Genomic DNA, 19,659 nt, shown 5'->3' on the forward strand with positions numbered 1-19,659 from the left:
AGAAAATAATCAAAGTGACCATGATCAATAATAGGAAAAATCAAAAATGTGTGCCACCTCATAAGATGCATGGAGAAGAACACAGCATCACTCTGTGTATTTCCACCAAACATGTGTAACCTGAATCTGATCATGAAGAAACATCAGACAAAGCCAAACTGAAGGATACTTTACATAATAAATGGCCTTCAAAAATGACAAGATTCCGAGAGTCTGCGGTTCTTTCAAAGTAAAAATCAATCAATCAATCAATCAATCCCTCTGCTGAAAACTTAAAAGTGGTTTGTTCTCCTGTTACACTTGATTGATATCCTTACCTTCTAAAGAGTAAGTTCTTATGGACAGAGAGCTTCCTTATATTTTCTACAACACAAGCCCAATGCATATAGTTAATATCAAACAAATATTTGTTGATTTGACAACTGTAAGAACTCAATAGTCCATGTGAGTGAATTACTAAACTCCCAGAGGCAAAGCCAGTTAGCCCAACTAAATTGGTCCCAAGGTCAATTGTCCATCATATGGGCTGTGATCACATGCTGACTGCTGGGCTTCATTTCAACTCCAGCTTGAGCTTGCATTTGCATTGGGTATTAGCGTTTGACAGCATGTTTTATTTAAACCTCACATTGTCTTTTTGCCTTCTCAGCAACCTGTGAGATAGGCAGATTGGATATTTTATCTCTATCATATAGATGGGGACACAGGCACTCAGACTGTTAAGTGAGTCAGTCAAAACTACCCAGTTAGGAAGAAGCAGAGTAGAGATTTGAATTCAGCTCTTCTGATTCCAAATCTTTCCTACACATGTCTGAGCCTGGGAAGAAGCAGGAAAGCAGTGTGCCTGTAAGGTGACTCATCCAGCCAGTTGGTGCAAAAAAGATTTAAGTGGCTAATGGTGTCAACAGTTTTGTCTCCATATGTGAAGGGCCAAATGGCTAGATAATAATGTCTACCTCTTAAAATGAGCTACCTTCTTTTTTGATGCAGAATTTGACAGTATCGTAACAACACAGACTTAAAGACCCTTAAGATGATAGAGTCAATAATACATTTACATACAACTGTACTGTAAAAACTTCTAGACATCTGAAATGTGGGTCATGAAAACCTGATCAGTTATTTTCAGAAACCTGAAAATGCATCTTGCTAATAAATATTCCATAAATTAAAAGTAAATAAACAAAGAAATGCAAACATTAGGCTTGGCATTAAAAGGTGCTAGTTACATAAATACAGTTTGAAAAAATTTTGCACAGGTACAAATACTTTAAATTAGGTTCTGTTTCACATTTTGCTTTGTTTTCCAAAATCTCCATAGTGAACATCTTCTGCTTTTTCATCGTTGTATTTCCAACACTAATGAGATTACTAAGTGAAAATTTGTTAAATTAATGAACTGATAAATCAATCAAAATGATAATAATAAGCCAAAATGTGGAATCAAACTGTCTATTGTATTAAAATTTCTCTTCATGTTTACATTTGGAAACCAATACTAATTTAGTGTTGGAATGTCTAGTAATTCCAAAAAGATATTAAAAAGCAAAGTTGTAGAAGTTGTTGAGTTGGTATTTAGTACAACACTTAATAACTTTACTTGAAAAAAAAGGTTTTAAAAAAGATTAGGGAAGGTAGGCTAGGAATATAGTCAAAACGTAGACTTTAGAAAAAGAAAAATATAGTCCTGTTTAGCTAGGGTAAGGAATCTAAGCACTGACCTCACCTTTCCCCTGTTCTCTTAAGTGAAATTAAGTCAATTTCGAAGGAGGTATAGGTCTGACATCAGACTTCCCTGATGTATACTGCAAGCTGGCCTAGGCATGTTACAAATCCTCTGGGATTAAAAATGGAGCCTGGGGGGACATAGTCCAAGAAAAATGATACCTCCACAAAATAACTTGTTCTCTATATATTATATATATGTCAGAAACAAAGGCAATAAAAAAGTCATAGAACTTCTGGAAAGGATCTCAGATGTTACAAAATTCAACCTCCCCCACCCCCAGTCCCCATTTACAGGTAAGGATACCTACTAGGGGGGCATCTGGGTGGCTCAGTCGTTAAGTGTCTGCCTTCAGCTCAGGTCATGATCCCAGTGTCCTGGGATCGAGCCCTGCATCAGGCTCCCTGCTCGGCAGGAGGCCTGCTTCTCCCTCTCCCACTCCCCCTGCTTGTGTTCCCTCTCTTGCTGTGTCTGTCTTTGTCAAATAAATAAATAAAATCTTTAAAAAAAAAAAAAAAGGACACCTACTAGGGCTAGAAATGGTGAGAGACTTGCCCAAGTAGCAGAACTAGGAATAGAACAATATTGTTGAAATTCCAATCTGGGACTCCTTTTGCTTCCCCATAGTTTCTATAACTTAAATTTAAAACACAAATGAGGTGTAGAACAAGGGTTAGCAAACTTTCTCTGTAAAACACAAGACAGTAAATAATTTAGGCTTAGCAGGTCATATGGTTTTATATGGCTGCAGCTGCTCATCTCTGCCACTGAAGCATGAAAGCAGCCATAAACAAAACCTATATAAATGAGTATGCCTGTGTTCTAATAAAACCTTATTTACAAAAACAGGCAACAGGCTGGATCTGGCCTGTAGGCAGTAGTTGAATGACCCCTGGTCTTCAGAACAAAGTAGTGAACATCCTCAGATTTCCGATTCACTGCCTTCAGGTTCATTGTTCAGTCTATGGTATGAATGAGAGCTGTTTTGATCCATATCCCCTAAACCTCTATAAAAGTCAAAAAACTCTCCCCAACCGATGTCATAAATTACTAAAATCATGTACTAATACACAAACCTCAGAAAGAAAGGGTGAAAGGGTGGGGAGAAAGGCTGATGAGGGAAAGTCTGGTTATTAATCAACCACCTCTTTTTCCTCATAGCCATTTAATTAAGATTTGAGATCAAATCAACTGGCCAAATTTCCTTGTTTTCTGGTATTTAGGGTACTTCTTAACTACCTACAAATCTCTGCTGCTCTCTGGTGGTAACATGAAGGCGTTAGAAGACATTCCAGAAAAGTTGAGCGAGTGGAATTTAGAAATTGAATTCACAAAATACTTTGTGACATTTTAAGAACCAAGTAAGAGTGAGATGGAGTATTTTCAAATTTACTAGGCAGAATCATAATCAAATCCTTAAAATACTTCTATAAATGGTTTTCCTTGGTCTTAAATCCTCATTTCTTTCTATCAGGACAAGCACCAGTTTTTCTGACACTTGAAGGTTCTGTACTTTTTCTTTCTCCAAAGTAGAAGCATCATAATTGATGAACCATAGCTCAGAAGAAGCTTTAATTCTTTCAAAATTTTTGGATAGGATACAAAAAGGTACAGCAGAGAGTCAAAGGAGATTAAGTGTCTACCTGGCAGCTGGCTGACAGCAAAGGAATTTTTAATGCAAATTACAATTCCAGGTGGTACACGTATCTGAATGTCAGCAGATTTCCCTTCACTTTAGTGCTGAAAAGAAGATTCTCTATTTCTAATACCTTAATCACACCAGTAAAGCAGAAAATCTCAACTTCAGTTTTCTCATCACTGAAAACTGCCCTTTGGGGATGGATTGACATTTCATATCAGGAAACAAAGTCAGACCACTGTTTTCATATCAGTAAGTTTGTGGCTCCTGGTGAATCATACCAAACAAGGAGGAGAGGGAGTCTAGAAATCAGGGATAAAGAAGAGTAAGAAAAATGAGATAGCTTGAATATCCTATGAGCGCAGGGTCATGCTTGTCCCACCCACTGTGGTCAATGCATCCCAGCTCCTGACACAGCAACTAATACATTGTAGGGACTCAATACACCTTTACTGAATGAGTGGAGAAATTATATTAGAAGTAGAGAAGAGGTAAATTACAAATCAGGAGATAATGGCAGGAAGCGGCATGGCTACTATGGAAGTTTTTTCCAAACTCATACTCCCATATCTCATTTCTCAGTATTAAAGCATCACAAAACACTGAAAGGGATTTTAAGGCTTTTCTTATCCAAACATCCATTTGACGGTTTTTATTTACAATATTCCTACCAAGCAGTTGCTACCCAGCCTCTACTTGAATACTTCCAGAGATAGGTAACTTGACATCTGCAAAGACATTTTGTGGTTTGCCTAGGGAAAGGGAGTTGCAGCTGTTGGTAAGGGTAGAAAAAGGAGATTCTAGAGCTGTGCTGTTCCATGTGGTAGCCACCCAGCACATGTGACTATTGAGCATTTGAAATATGACAAGTTCAAATTGAGGTGGGCTGTGATTTTGAAGACACTACAAAAAAAAGGTGTAAAATATCCCATTCATTTTTCATAACCATTCCATGGTGAAATCATAATATTTTGTATACACTGAGTTAAATAAAATATATTATTAAAATTAATGGGACCTGGTTCTCTTTCTTTTTTAATGTGATTGCTAGAACATTTAAAAGTACATATATAGCTCACATTATATTTCTATCACCTAGAGAACATATTTTGTCTTTCAATTTAGTAGACTTAAAGTGATGTCCTTAGGAGACCCTGATATGGAAACCCTGGTCTACTTTTAGTATGGATATCTTTACAATTTGAATCCCATTTACTCTTTTTGTTCAAATATTTATTTATTCATTTGAAAGAGAGAGAGAGAGAGCATGCATGAGTGGGGGGAGGGACAGAGGGAGAGGGACAGAAAGGGAGAAAAACCTCAAGCAGACTCCCCGCTAAGCATAGAGCCCCAGGCGGGGCTCAATCCCAGGACCCTGAGATCATGACCTGAGCTGAAGTCAAGAGTCAGACACTCAACCAACTGAGCCACCCAGGTGCGCCCCCCCTCCATTTACTCTTTTGTGGTGTTGTCTGTGTCTGTTACCTGTGAAATGGAAATAGTATTTTCTTCTCTCTACCTCCACAGAAAGCCATAAATTCATTATGAGCCTCTCATAATGACAAACTCCTGTTGTCCTGGAGACAGTGTAGAAGAACTGCCTCAGCTCAGTAAAGGAAGAATCTTCTAACATATGGGGAATGGTCAGCTTGACTGGACCCTACCCCAGACAACAGGCAAAACCTACATTTTATATTATCTGAAGTCATTGCAGCTAAAAAGAGGGCAGGAAAAAAATGTTCTCAGAACATTTCCCTGATAGCAAGAACAATAAATCTTAACCAATTATTATAAAATGTATTGTTACTTGACCTTATGACTATAGCTTATATATATACCAATCACAAGAATTTATAAGTTGAAAGCACCTACAGTATTTAGAACAAGCATAATCCTCAAGTAATGTGGTGATAATTCCATTCCTAAAAATCTATTTGAGTATCATTTGATATTGTACCTATACTTTAAAATTTAAGCCTTTTAAAATGGTTTGTTGAACAGTCTTGAGACAATGGATAAAATATGAAATCATTTCACTTTACTCATTTTAGTTCCTCATTTACTCATTTTACTCTGTTATAATGTGTACAGGCTTTATGAGTGACGCCACTAGTTTTAGAGAGGAAGCACAGCCTCCTTACACACACACACACACACACACACACACACACACACACACACACAGAGGCTAGTAACCCAGCTTCCAGGATTTACTCTTTTCCAATATTCAGATTAAAGAGATTTGGGTTGGGATGAGAGGAGTCTGTATTGATTTGAGCAGGGTCATTTTTTCTCCTTTTTCATAAGCCCTGGAGGGTTATCTGCTCCCAAGCTGTTGCTCAGCTGTGAGCATTTGGAACAACAGAATTTGGCAACTGATACGTCAGAACTGTCAACTGTGAAAAATGGTTTTAGGCAATATTTGAATTGCCATGTGATCCTAACATAGGAAATAGCATAGGAAATGTAAAAATGCATTTTCTGACATTTATGGTTATTAAACTTTGAGTTTAATAACAAAATGATTACAATTGATTGTGGTTGTCTTTGGAGGTCTTTAAGATTAGAGAAAAATCTTACCTATTTGAGAAGAATATTCCTTTTAAAGACAATGAAATAAGTTCACTGACTTATTTTGCTCAGCATAACACCCTCCAGTTCCATCCATGTGGATGTAAATGGTAAGTATTCATCCTTTCTGATGGCTAAGTAATATTCCATTGCATATATATACCACATCTTCCTTATTCATTCATCTGTTGATGGACATCTCGGCTCTTTCCATAGTTTGGCTATTGAGAACACTGCTACTATAAACTTGGGAGCAGACAATTATATAAACCAGTTAATAACCAAATTAAAGAAACACACTGATAATAATACAATAATAATAGGGGACTTTAACACCCCACTCACAGCAATAGATAGATCATCTAAGTAGAAGATCAATAAGGAAACAAGGGCTTTGAATGATACACTGGACCAGATGCATTTCACAGATATATTCAGAGCATTCCATCCTAAAGCAACAGAACACACATTCTTCTTGGAACACTCTCCAGAATAGATCACATTATGGGTCACAAATCAGGTCTCAACTGGTACCAAAAGATTGAGATGATTCTCTGCACATTTTCAGACTACAGTGCTTTGAAAGTTGAACTCAATCACAAGAGGAAATTTGGAAGGAACTCAAATAGTTGGAGGTTAAAGAGCATCCTACTAAAGAATGAATGGATCAACCAGGAAATTAAAGAAGAATTTTAAAAGTTCATGAAAACTAATGAAAATGAAAACACAACTGTTCAAAACCTTTGGAGGCGGTCATAAGAGGGAAGTACATTGCAATACAAGCCTCTCTCAAAAAATTAGAAAAATCTCAAATATACAAGCTAACCTTATACCTAAAGGAACTGGAGAAAGAACAGCAAAGAGAGCCTAAACCAAGCAGGAGACAAGAAATAATAAAGATTAGAGCAGAAATCAATAAAGGAGAAACCAAAAAGAACATTAGAACAAATCAACAAAACTAGAAGCTCGTTCTTTGAAAGAATTAATAAGATCAATAAACCCCAGCCAGACTTATCAAAAAGAAAAGAGAAAGGATCCAAATTAATAAAATCATTAATGAAAGAGGAGAGGAGCGCCTGGGTGGCTCAGTTGGTTGAGCGACTGCCTTCAGCTCAGGTCATGATCCTGGAGTCCTGGGATCGAGTCCCACATCGGGCTCCCTGCTCAGCAGGGAGTCTGCTTCTCTCTCTGACCCTGCTCCCTCTCGTGCTCTCTCTCATTCTCTCTCTCACAAATAAATAAAAAAATAATAAAATAAAAAATAAAAAAATAAAAATTTAAAAAAAAAAAAAAAGAAAGAGGAGAGATCACGACCAACACCAAGGAAATACAAACAATTTTAAGAACATATTATGAACAACTATATGCCAACAAATTAGGCAATCCAGAAGAAATAAATATTTCCTGGAAACTTATAAACTACCAAAACTGAACCAGGAAGAAATAGAAAACCTAAACAGACCCATAACCAGCAAGGAAATTGAAGCAGTAATCAAAAATCTCCCAACAAATAAGAGCCCAGGGCCAGATGGCTTCCCAAGGGAATTCTACCAAACGTTTAAAGAAGAACTAATACCCATTTTTCTAAAGCTGTTTCAAAAAATAGAAATGGAAGAAAAACTTCCAAACTCGTTCTATGAGGCCAGCATTACCTTGATCCCAAAACCAGACAAAGACCCCACCAAAAAGGAGAATTACAGACCAATATCCCTGATGAACATGGATGCCAAAATTCTCACCAAGACACTAGCCAATTGGATCCAACAGTATATTAAAAGGATTATTCACCATGACGAAGTGGGATTTATTACTGGGTTGCAAGGGCGGTTCAACATTCACAAATCAATCAATGTGGTATATCACATTAATAAAAGAAAGGACAAGAACCATATGATCCTCTCAATAGATTCAGAAAAAGCATTTGACAAAGTACAGCATCGTTTCTTGATTAAAACTCTTAACAGTATAGGGATAGAGGGAACATACCTCAATATCATAAAAGCCATATATGAAAAGCCCACAGCAAATATCATTCTCAATGGGGAAAAACTGAAAGCTTTTCCCTTAAGATCAGGAACACGACAGGGATGCCCACTATCACCACTGCTGTTCAACATAGTACTAGAAGTCCTAGCCTCAGCAATCAGACAACAAAAAGAAATAAAATGCATTCAAATTGGCAAAGATGTCAAACTCTCACTCTTCACAGATGACATGATAATTCATGTGGAAAACCCAAAAGATTCCACCCCAAAATTGCCATCCCAAAATCAGGAATTCAGTAAAGTGGCAGGATATAAAATCAATGCACAGAAATCAGTTGCATTTCTATACACTAACAATGAGACAGAAGAAAAGGAAATTAAGGAATTGATCCCATTTACAATTGCACCCAAAAACATAAGATACCTAAGAATAAACCTAACCAAAGAGGTAAAGGATCTGTACTCTAAAAACTATAGAACAGGGGCGCCTGGGTGGCTCAGTCGTTAAGTGTCTGCCTTCAGCTCGGGTCATGATCCCAGGGTCCTGGGCTCCCTGCTGGGCGGGAAGCCTGCTTCTCCCTCTCCCACTTCCCCTGCTTGTGTTTCCTCTCTTGCTGTGTCTCTCTCTGTCAAATAAATAAATAAAATCTTTTAAAAAAATAAATAAATAATAAAAAAATAAAAACTATGGAACACTTATGAAAGAAATTGAGGAAGACACAACAAATGGAAAAACATTTCATGCTCATGGATTGGAAGAATAAATATTGTTAAAATGTCTATGCTACCCAGAGAAATCCATACATTCAATGCAATCCCTATCAAAATACCATTGACACTTTTCACAGAGCTGGAACAAATAACCTGAAAATTTGTATGGAACCAGAAAAGACCCCAAATAACCAGAGGAATGTTGAAAAAGAAAACCAAAGTTGGTGGCATCACAATGCTGGACTTCAAGCTATATTACAAAAATATAATCATCAAGACAGTATGGTACTGGCACAAAAAAACAGACATCTAGATCAATGGAGCAGAACAGAGAACCCAGAAATGGACCCTCAACTCTATAGTCAACTAATCTTCAACAAATCAGGAAAGAATATCCAACAGAAAAAGGACAGTCTCTACAACAAATGGTGCTAGGAAAATTGGACAGCCACATGTATAAGAATGAAACAGGACCATTCTCTTACACCACACACAAAGATAAACTCAAAATGGATGAAAGACCTAAATGTGAGACAGGAATCCATCAAAATCCTAAAGGAGTCTCCAACTACATCAAAAACTAATGATGTAATGTATGGTGATTAACATAACATAATAAAATAAAATTTTTAAAAAATCCTAAAGGAGAATACAGGCAGCAACCTCTTCGACCTCAGCTGCAGCAACCTCTTGCTAGACACGTCTCCAAAGGCAAAGGAAGCAAAAGCAAAAATGAACTTTTGGGACTTCATCAAGATAAAAAGCTTCTGCACAGCAAAGGAAACAGTTGACAGAACCAAAATGCAACCTACTGAATAGAGAAGATATTTGCAAATCACACGACAGATAAAGGACTAATATCCAAGATCTGTAAAGAACTTATCAAACTCAACACCCCAAAAAACAAATAATCCAGTCAAGAAATGGACAGAAGACATGAACAGACACTTCTCCAAAGAAGACATACAAAGGGCCAACAAACATATGAAAAAAATGCTCACTATCACTCATCATCAGGGAAATACAAATCAAAACCACAACGAGATACCACCTCACACCAGTCAGAATGGCTAAAATTAACAAGTCAGGAAACAACAAATGTTGACGAGGTTGTGGACAAAGAAGAACCCTTTCACACTGTTGGTGGGAATGCAAAATGGTACAACCACTCTGGAAAACAGTATGGAGGTTCCTCAAGAAGTTAAAAATAGAGCTACCCTATGATCCAACAATAGCACTACTAGGTATTTACCCCAAATATGCAAATGTAATGATCCAAAGGCTCTTTGAGTTATTATATACATTCTACACAGTTGCCTTTTCCAGCAGATAAAGTAGTTGAATTCACACCCATGGAAATTCGTATGCACATCTTCCTTTTTCTGTACCAGAAGTGTCTAAAAGTGGCAAGAGGTATAATACTACAGTCTAGTCATGGTATGTCAAAACTAATGACATCTGCTCATCTACCAGTAAAGCGTGTTAGCATAATTACCAACTCTGATTCTTCTAGTGCCTAAGCTTTTCCCTGGATAAAACTGAGGCATTTTTCAGACTTATTAATCTTTTATATATTTGTCCAAGTACTTACCAAAATATTAATGTTCCTTTGGTCACTCAATAAAAACTTGATGAGTAACTAAGTAGTATCTTGATGGCATGACAGAGGTAACAAGACAGCTTCCAAATTTGCTGAAATTATAGCCATGGAATAGCTTAGGCAATTGGAGAAAGTGTTTCAACTACCACTCATTGCAGAAGAAAAGTTTTAATACTCTACATATTGAATAAAACCAGTCCTTAAGGAACCAAAACTCCCCAAGCCAGCTGAAGATTCAGAACGAGATATATATAAAATTAGTATATGAACTGCCAGTCTGCTAACCCACAGCATGTCACCATGTGATCCTAAACATCCTGACAGCAGGTTTAGTTTCAACACCACACACTGTCTGCTCTGGAGTGTGGTGAAGGGAAAGTCTGAAAGCAAAGCCAATCTTGGCAAAACCTCTTGTTCTTTCACATATTCCAAAGACATGAAACTTGAGGAACACTCAACTCCCCAGTCCTGGGCATGACTGAATCTGACTTTTACAAACGGCAGAACAATTTCCCTTCTACTTCAAACAGTACGTGCAGCACCAAAAGCACAGAACCTGTTCAAACTGCAAAGACAAGAAAGCATATGCTTTCGATCAGGACTAATTTCCTCAGTAGTAAACTGTGATTTCTTTATGATATTCTTGAAGCCCATTCTTTTTCTATAAACTGTGTAGGAGGTTTTTGGTGAGGAGAATTTTAAAAAGCTTTTCATAAGACAGTGTTCATCTACATCTCCATCTAACTTCCCATGTCTTTATGTCATTCGTTGTAACTCTTTGTCATTTATGTCCTTCTTGAGGAATCATCTACCCCCGCAAGAGTATCTATATACAGTCTATTTCATTTGGCCAGTGATGATCATAAGGACTTTTATATACTTTTCTGACAACTATTGAAAGCATAAGTCAGGAAATGTGAGACAAAATGGTAACCACCCTAAGACCTACTGATTCTGTTGATGTCTATTACTTACCATTACTGTGATGAGGTGAATCATTAGTAGGCTTAACAGATTTGTGTTCCTGTTCCTTAGTGCAGTGAATTTAGGGTTTTGTGGGTTCAGAGTAGCTCTTCCAAAATGAAAAGACTTTCTTCTTATTTCTTTTTTTTTTATTATTATGTTAGTCACCACACAGTACATCATTAGTTTTTGATGTAGTGTTCCATGATTCATTGTTTGCGTATAACACCCAGTGTTCCATGCAATACATGCCCTCCTTAATACCCATCACCAGGCTCCCCCATTCCCCCATCCCCCCTAAAACCCTCGGGTTGATTCTCAGAGTCCATAGTCTCTCATGGTTCGTCTCTCCCTCTGATTCCCCCCTTCATTTTTCCCTTCCTTCTCCTACTGTCCTCCATGCTATTCCTTATGTTCCACAAATAAGTGAAACCATATGATAATTGTCTTTCTCTGTTTGACTTATTTCACTTAGCATAATCTCCTCCAGTTCCATCCATGTTGGTGCAAATGTTGGGTATTCATCCTTTCTGATGGCTAAGTAATATTCCATTGTATATATGAACCACATCTTCTTTATCCGTTCATCTGTTGAAGGGCATCTTGGCTCCTTCCACAGTTTGGCTACTGTGGACATTGCAGCTATGAACATTGGGATGCATGTGGCCCTTTCTTTTCACATCTGTCTTTGGGGTAAATACCCAGGAGTGCAATTGCTGGGTCATAGGGTAGCTCTATTTCTAACTTTTTGAGGCACCTCCACACTGTTTTCCAAAGTGGCTGTACCAACTTGCATTCCCACCAACAGTGTAAGAGGGTTCCCCTTTCTCCACAACCTCTCCAACATTTGTTGTTTCTTGTTTTGTCAATTTTTGCCATTCTAACTGGTATAAGGTGGTGTCTCAATGTCGTTTTGATTTGAATTTCTCTGATGGCTAATGATGTTGTACATTTTTTCATGTGTCTGTTAGCCATTTGTATGTCTTCTTCAGAGAAGTGTCTGTTCATGTCTTCTGCCCATTTCTTGATTGGATCATTTGTTTTTTGGGTGTTGAGTTTGAGAAGTTCTTTATAGATTTTGGATACCAGCCCTTTATCTGTAGTGTCATTTGCAAATACCTTCTCCCATTCTGTGTGTTGCCTTTTTGTTTTGTTGACTGTTTCCTTTGCTGTGCAGCTTTTTATCTTGATGAAGTCCCAAAAGTTCATTTTTGCTTTTGTTTCCCTTGCCTTTAGAGATGTGTTTTAAAAGAAGTTGCTGTGGCCAATGTCAAAAAGGTTACTGCCTATGTTCTTCTCTAGGATTTTGATGGATTCCTGTCTCACATTGAGGTCTTTCATCCATTTAGAGTTTATTTTTGTATATGGTGTAAGAGAATGGTCAAGTTTCATTCTTCTGTATATAGCTGTCCAATTTTCCCAGCACCATTTATTGAAGAGACTGTTTTTTATCATAAAAATTAATGTAATACTAAGTGACATCTTAGTATTTTAGAACTATATGTGGTTTTTCTACAAATATAATACTTATCTCTGATTTCTAAAAAAATAAAATACCTCCAAAAAAGTGGAAAGACTTTCTTAGACAACATTGTTAAGAGAGTATCTTGTATGCAGAGTTCATTTGTCAGCACCACTTGGATAAACTAATTTGACATTTGTAATGACCCCAAAAAGGCCTGCACAATCATGACATCTCATAGAAAGTAATTGGGAAAGACCTGTCATAAATGCTGACTTAACAAGCCAGCAGGATGAACAGAATACAGGAACTGCAGGATATCTGAGGATCAATTAAGAAACACCAATCCTTGTTCAAACTGAGCAAAGTCATACAGTGTTCTGCTTACATGTGCAAGGAAGTTTCAAACAGGAAGGAAAGACCACCCTGACAGAGATATGCTCTTTACAGTCATCAGAACAATGTCAAGAATGTTCATAGCCTTTCACCTGGCAGTGAGGGATCTTGAATGTAGCCAAGCACACTGCCCAGCATAACGCTGAACTTGTAACAATACTCATGAATGTCCACCAGTAAAGTGGAAGTCACTCCTGCAGTGGTAAAACCACACAAAATAAAGATAACTTTCACATTATTTTTTTCACAAGAACCTCTGTACCAAAGATGTTAAGATCACCAGCTAGTCTCTTTGTAAGCAATTATAAAGCTCTCACTGTTCACCTGGCTAAAACTGGGGATGTGCTTATACAGTACAGCTCTTCCAGACAGAAGAAACCCCTTACAAGAGGTATTTCCAAAATCCCCTTTAGAAGGAACAATTACACAATACTAGTAATTAGTGCCACTGTGCACATACTAGTGAAATAGTCTGGCTATAGAAACTGATAACAAATTCCCCAAGGTATTCTAGAAGGAATTCCAAACATACAAAAGAAGGAAAGGATGCCAGCCTATCTGGATCAAGCCTTTTTTTTTTTTTTTCTTCATTTAATTGTTTTTAAAAGTGTGGGGGAGAAAAAAAGAAAGTTTGAAGCAGAGCCTGGACAACAATTATACATATCCAGTGAATCACACTGGTTATACTATCAACAAATACTAATGGTAAGTAACATTGAGGGGAAATGAGCTGTGGGAATGAGGTCATAAAGTAGTATATATATTCCCATTGCATCGATTCTGGACTGTTCTTCTTGGGATCTTTACAAAGCCTGGCCATGCTCAAGTAGAACAACAAACACAGGACACTATGGTGAACACATGAATATTTCTGGGTCTGTGAGGAGTATTCCCAGTTAAAGAAAGCTTCACTTAGAAATTCTTTTGCTCCAGTCAATAATAGCTAGGAAACTTCTTTTTTTTTTTTTTTTTAAAGATTTTATTGATTTATTTGACAGAGAGAGACACAGCGAGAGGGGGAACACAAGCAGGGGGAGTGGGAGAGGGAGAAGGAGAAGCAGGCTTCCCGCCGAACAGGGAGCCCGATGCGGGGCTCGATCCCAGGACTCTGGGATCATGACCTGAGCCGAAGGCAGACGCTTAACCAACTGAGCCACCCAGGCGCCCTGCTAGGAAACTTCTTAAGAAAAAGAGCAGGAAGAAAAAGCTTGCCCTGGGGCTCCTGGATGGTGTAGTTAGAGTTGAATTCTTGGTTTAGGCTCAGGTCTTGATCTCAGGGTTGAGATCGAGCCCTGCATTGGGCTCCAAGCTGAGTGGAGTCTGCTTAAGACTCTCTCTGCCCCACTGCTCGTGCTCTCTCTCAAATAAATCCTAAAAAAAAAAAAAAAAAAAATTCTTTTGCCCCCTAAATATTCCATTGCTTTTTAAAGAACCCTTGCTTTCCACAATTCCAGATCTGTTAATGATGTTATCAGTTATAATTATTATACAGTATTTGCAGTTTGTGATATAACTTTTCACAAACATTATCTCATTTAATATCTATGAGATTGGTCTTATAATTATTCCCAATTAAAGGATGAGGACACTGAGCTCAGAGGTGTAAATTATCTTCCTCAGTATCATACAGCCTAGGGGCACTGGGGTGGCTCAGTTGGTTAAGCGGCTGACTTGATTTCAGCTCAGGTCATGATCTCAGGGTCCTGGGATTGAGCCCAGTGTTGGACTCCTTGCTCAGGAGGGAGTCTGCTTGAAGATTCTCTCTCCCTGTCCCTCTGCCCCTCCCCTCGCTCACGCTCTTTTTCTAAAATAAATAAATACTTAAAAAATATACAGCCTATGAAAAAGTCAAGACTTGAACTCATATCTTCTGAGTGTGAATTCTCTGATCCTTTTTCTATATCATGATCTCTGACCAGTGATGAGACAATTGAAAGGTTTAAGAAGGCTCAATTTAGAAGAAGCCATAGAATATTTCAAAATATAGATGAAAGCAAGAGATATATAAAACCTTAACTAGGCAACTTGTTCTCATTCCTCAGTACAAAACTAGTTTTTAGGCTTCCTGTTGCTACTCTGTTTCTACCATATTTTCCTCTCAGAAAAGGCAGGTACCGCCAGGTCAGCAGCACCTAACAGGAAGGGCTCTTTCTGGCAAGGCTCTGAGGATGATTTCCAAAATGTCAAGAGACTTTTGACTCTAAATTCTGGGTTAGCCTATGAGCATGAATATAAACTCCTGTTCCTTACCACTGACATTTCTTGTGATGAAGTGGGAACTGAGCTTCACTGTGAAAGACCAGCTGTCACAGAGCTGCTCATAAATAATGTCCCATAGTGAAAAGAACAAGCTTTTGTGGCTATCACACAAGGCGGAAATTTCCAAAATAATCCTCATATCAAGCTTTTACAGTTTGCTCTATCATCAATCTATCAGTAGGTCTTTTTTCTAAAAACAGGCTTTTTTCTGTCACTTCTGCTACTGTGTAGGCTGCTGTGGAGTCTTTTACTCAGTGCCCATGACTACCTGCTTACACGGAAGCCTGAAATGGTAGAATTGCTTGCTGATGCCACTGACATTGCCATATTAAATGCAGTCCTTTGCTGAAAGTTTTTACATTTAAAAAAAAAAAAAAAAAACTACCCAACTTATCTTTGCAAGCTGATCAAATCATTGGTTGATTGTCTCATATCTGAAGCTGGGTGTGGACAGAGGAACCCTGAAGAAAAACTGTTGTAGAAATTTAAATTTTCACAGAGACTGAGCAAGAATCACCTGTCCATAAAGGGTGTCCTTTATGGGAAATCATATGGTTATCCAAAAAGCTGCTGTTTCCAGCCCATTCTGAAAGTATTCACATGAATGTATTATCTTCAAACTACATTTGGAGACCAGACATTGATTTTGATATGAAAAGACTATAAATCACTGTAAAACATGCCAGGCCACTCAGTGTAGCCCATGAAATACACATACATTTCCATGTAAATTGAGCAAGGAAATACAATAAAAAATGCAATATTCATTTGGAAAAATAATTCCAGAGGAAGAAACTGATTGCATAAGACTCCTACTCAAAACAGCTTGAAACAAGCCTGGTTCCATATTATAGAACTACAGGAAGTTCTATAAGGGATCATCTACAGGGATGATATTTTTGCTTTTTATGTACATTCCAAGTTTTTTTTTTACCTTTTATTATGAACATTTTAAAACATACTTCCTTTTTGAAGGTAGGGAAACAAGTACAATAAACCCCCATGTGCAAGTACCAGTCATAACATTTGAGCTGCTAATCTTTTAACCTCTTTGCTTTTCAAATGAGGAATTCAAACCCAGAGGTAACCTGACCAACATCACAGTTACACTGTAACTGATCCATGGCTCCATGACTGAAAGTGAAGTCCTAACTGTCCCCACTCCCAAAACAGTGCCTCCCTCCACCTTATAGTTCTTGCCATTTGTTATACATGGATTGGTCAGATACTTTCATTTCTAATAGAAACCTATATTTACCAACACACACACACACACACCCATTTGAATTGAAGGGATTTGTGATCAGGAAATTTATCTGGACTGCCACTATTGTACCTCTCCATCATCAAGAAAAGAGCCAATATGAATGAAAGGTATAGAAGACTAAGGACATCCTGGTCTGAATGGTGAGAACACCTTTGCCAACTAAGTTATCCAAAATGCCTACATTCAGCAGCAGGAATTAGTTCCACTGACTTACAATAAAACAGTTTCTCAACAGCTGTCTTAAATATCTTCTCCCAGATTTGGCTGAGAATGTTTAACACAAATCAAAATACATTGTTCTGGTTTTTGCTACATCTACTATTTTCTTATTTTTAACACAGGAGACCAGAAACTATGAAATCAAATCAAGGTAAAGCTATTTCATTATAATTAAGTTCCTAGGTCTTGTGTTATCCACCCCATTCTTTAAATCCAGCCAAACTACCCATGCAACATTGAGCCAGCCGCTGATAAAAGCAAGTCATAGGCAATCCTAATCTGGAATCCTATTGCTCTTGCTCCACTCTGTCTCAGTTTGATACAGTTTCCCACCCTTCTCTTAACATTTGCATTCTATCAATGACTTTGTCTTAACAAATTTGGTATCTTTGTTGCTCTCAAAAGTATCACTTCAATCTTTGGATCCACTTGGCCCTAAGGGCCTCAATTCTCTTTTCTTCTTGCCATTTCTTTGGAACACAAATCCCTACAAAGAAGGATTTAGAACTATGTCATATGAGGTCAAGGCTGCAGACAGGTTAATGTGTGATGATGCCATGTTTGTGGGCTGGGAAGTCATTATTCCCTCCCAGGGACACTTGGCTACCATTGCTATTTGATGATGCTTTTTCACTTAGACCAACTGAGAGCTTATCTCATCCACAAACACGAAAAAAGAAATCATTTTTTTCCCTGCCTTTTATGACTGTTGAAGGTAACAGAGATACTTGATGCCCCTTTCATGCTCATCTGAAAACCTAGGAACAGTCTTGAAAATGGATTCCAACATGCTTATTAAAAGAATTAATCTTGCTAATTTCCTTGCCAAGGAGTTCAAAATTAGTTTTATTTCTCTTAAAGTGTGTGCAATCATATGTTATAGTGTTTAAGGCAAAATTACCCAGAGTAATGTTTGTATCTCTATCTCATGTTCTACAACCCAAACCAACCCTGTAAACATTAAGACACACTAATCTATTAATTTTTAGTCATTTCTTATTCCTTCTTTGACACCTATTGTTGAAGAGTAAATAAGTCAGTAAAGAAATATATGGTCAAGTCTCTAAAAAAATACACTAACCCACTATAAGAAAGGCCTGGATCTGGATGTGTGTGTACACACATGTGAGTATGTGTGCCCTCGTGGGTGCATAGATATGTATATACATGTTTTGGAATTGGAAATTATTTGCATTGATTTATTCTCCCAAATTCCTAGTCTCCCTGATGTTAACAGCATGAATTTGTAAATTGGTTCGTTTACAATTAGGAGCAAAGTATGTTGCCAAAGAGCAGAGCAAAACAAACTAGTCCATATGGGAACAAAAGGAAACAAAACTCATGATCTTTGTCTTGGTAACATTATGCTAATTAGTTAATTAGGCGGGAACATAAATAGTTCATTAATCTCAGAAGAAAATCTTGTATCTTTCAAAAGTAAACTGTTAACCCACTATTCTTCAACCTCAAACTCACCACCTAGCACTCTAACTAATATCAGCAAACCAAAACAGAACCTCATAAGAAGAGGGGGGCCAAGGGAGAAGTAGAAATCATTTCTAAAGCTGGACATATAAATCCTTTCTGCCATAAAGTAAAACACAATCTAAGCATCCCTGTTTCTATTTAAAAACTCCATAATGTTTATGGTGCCCAGAACTTGAAATTTTAGAGTTATCTGATTTCTTTTCCTCTACTCCATATCTAGCCATTCTTTAAAACTTGTCACCTTTCCCATATAAAATTTCTTCAATGCATTCATTTCTATAAAAACTTCCACATTCCTACCCTCATCACATCATGCCTGAACTTTGACAACGGCCATTGAACTGGCCTCCTTACCTCCATTCCTTTCATATTCTAATATTATATAGGCATACCTTGGAGATATTGTAGGTTTGGTTCCAGACCACCACAATACAGCAAATATCACAATAAATTGAGCCAAATGAATTTCCCAGTACATATAAAATTTATGTTTACATTATACTATAGTCTACTGAGTGTACAATAGCACTATGTCTAAAAAAACAATGCGCATACCTTTATTTAAAAATACTTTATTGTTATAAAATGTTAACCATCGGGGTGCACTGGGGGCTCAACTGGTTAAGTGTCAGACTCTTGATCTCAGCTCAGGTCTTGATTTCAGGATGGTGAGTTCAAGCCCCACACTGGCCTCCACACTGGGCATGGAGCCTACTTAAAAAAAAAAAAAAAGTGCTAACCATCATCTGAACTTTCAACAAACTATAATCTTTTTGCTGGTGGAGGTCTTGCCTCAATGTTGATGGCTGCCGACTGACCCGGATGGTGGTTGCCGAAGGTTGGGGTGGCTGTGGCAATTTCTTAAAATAAGACAATAAAGTTTGCCGTATCAATTGACTCTTCCTTTCACTTGACATTTAGAGGTGATTAGCCTAGATTCAAAACTGTGTCTCAGGGAGTAGGGAGGCTCGAGGAGAGGAAGAGAGACAGGAAAACCCCTGGTTGGTAGAGCAGTCAGAACACACACAAAATTCGTCGGTTAAGTCCACCATGTTATATGGGCAGGGTTCATGACGCCCTGAAACAATTAAATAGTAACATCAAAGATCACTGATCACAGGTCACCATAACAAATATAACAATCATGAAAAAGTTGGAAATACTGCAGGAATTACCAAAATGTGACACAGAGGCATGAAATGAGCAAATGCAGTTGGAAAATGGTACCACTAGACTTGCTCCACCCAGGGTCGTCACCAACCTTCAATTAGCAAAAAAATACATTATCTGAAAACCCCAATAAAGTGAAGCACAATAATGTGCCTGTATAACACAGCACCAGGAAAGAAAAACAAAGTCCCCCAAGGGCTGCT

The sequence above is a fragment of the Halichoerus grypus genome, chromosome 1, assembly GCF_964656455.1.
Source record: "Halichoerus grypus chromosome 1, mHalGry1.hap1.1, whole genome shotgun sequence".
NCBI classification, from domain to species: Eukaryota; Metazoa; Chordata; class Mammalia; order Carnivora; family Phocidae; genus Halichoerus; species Halichoerus grypus.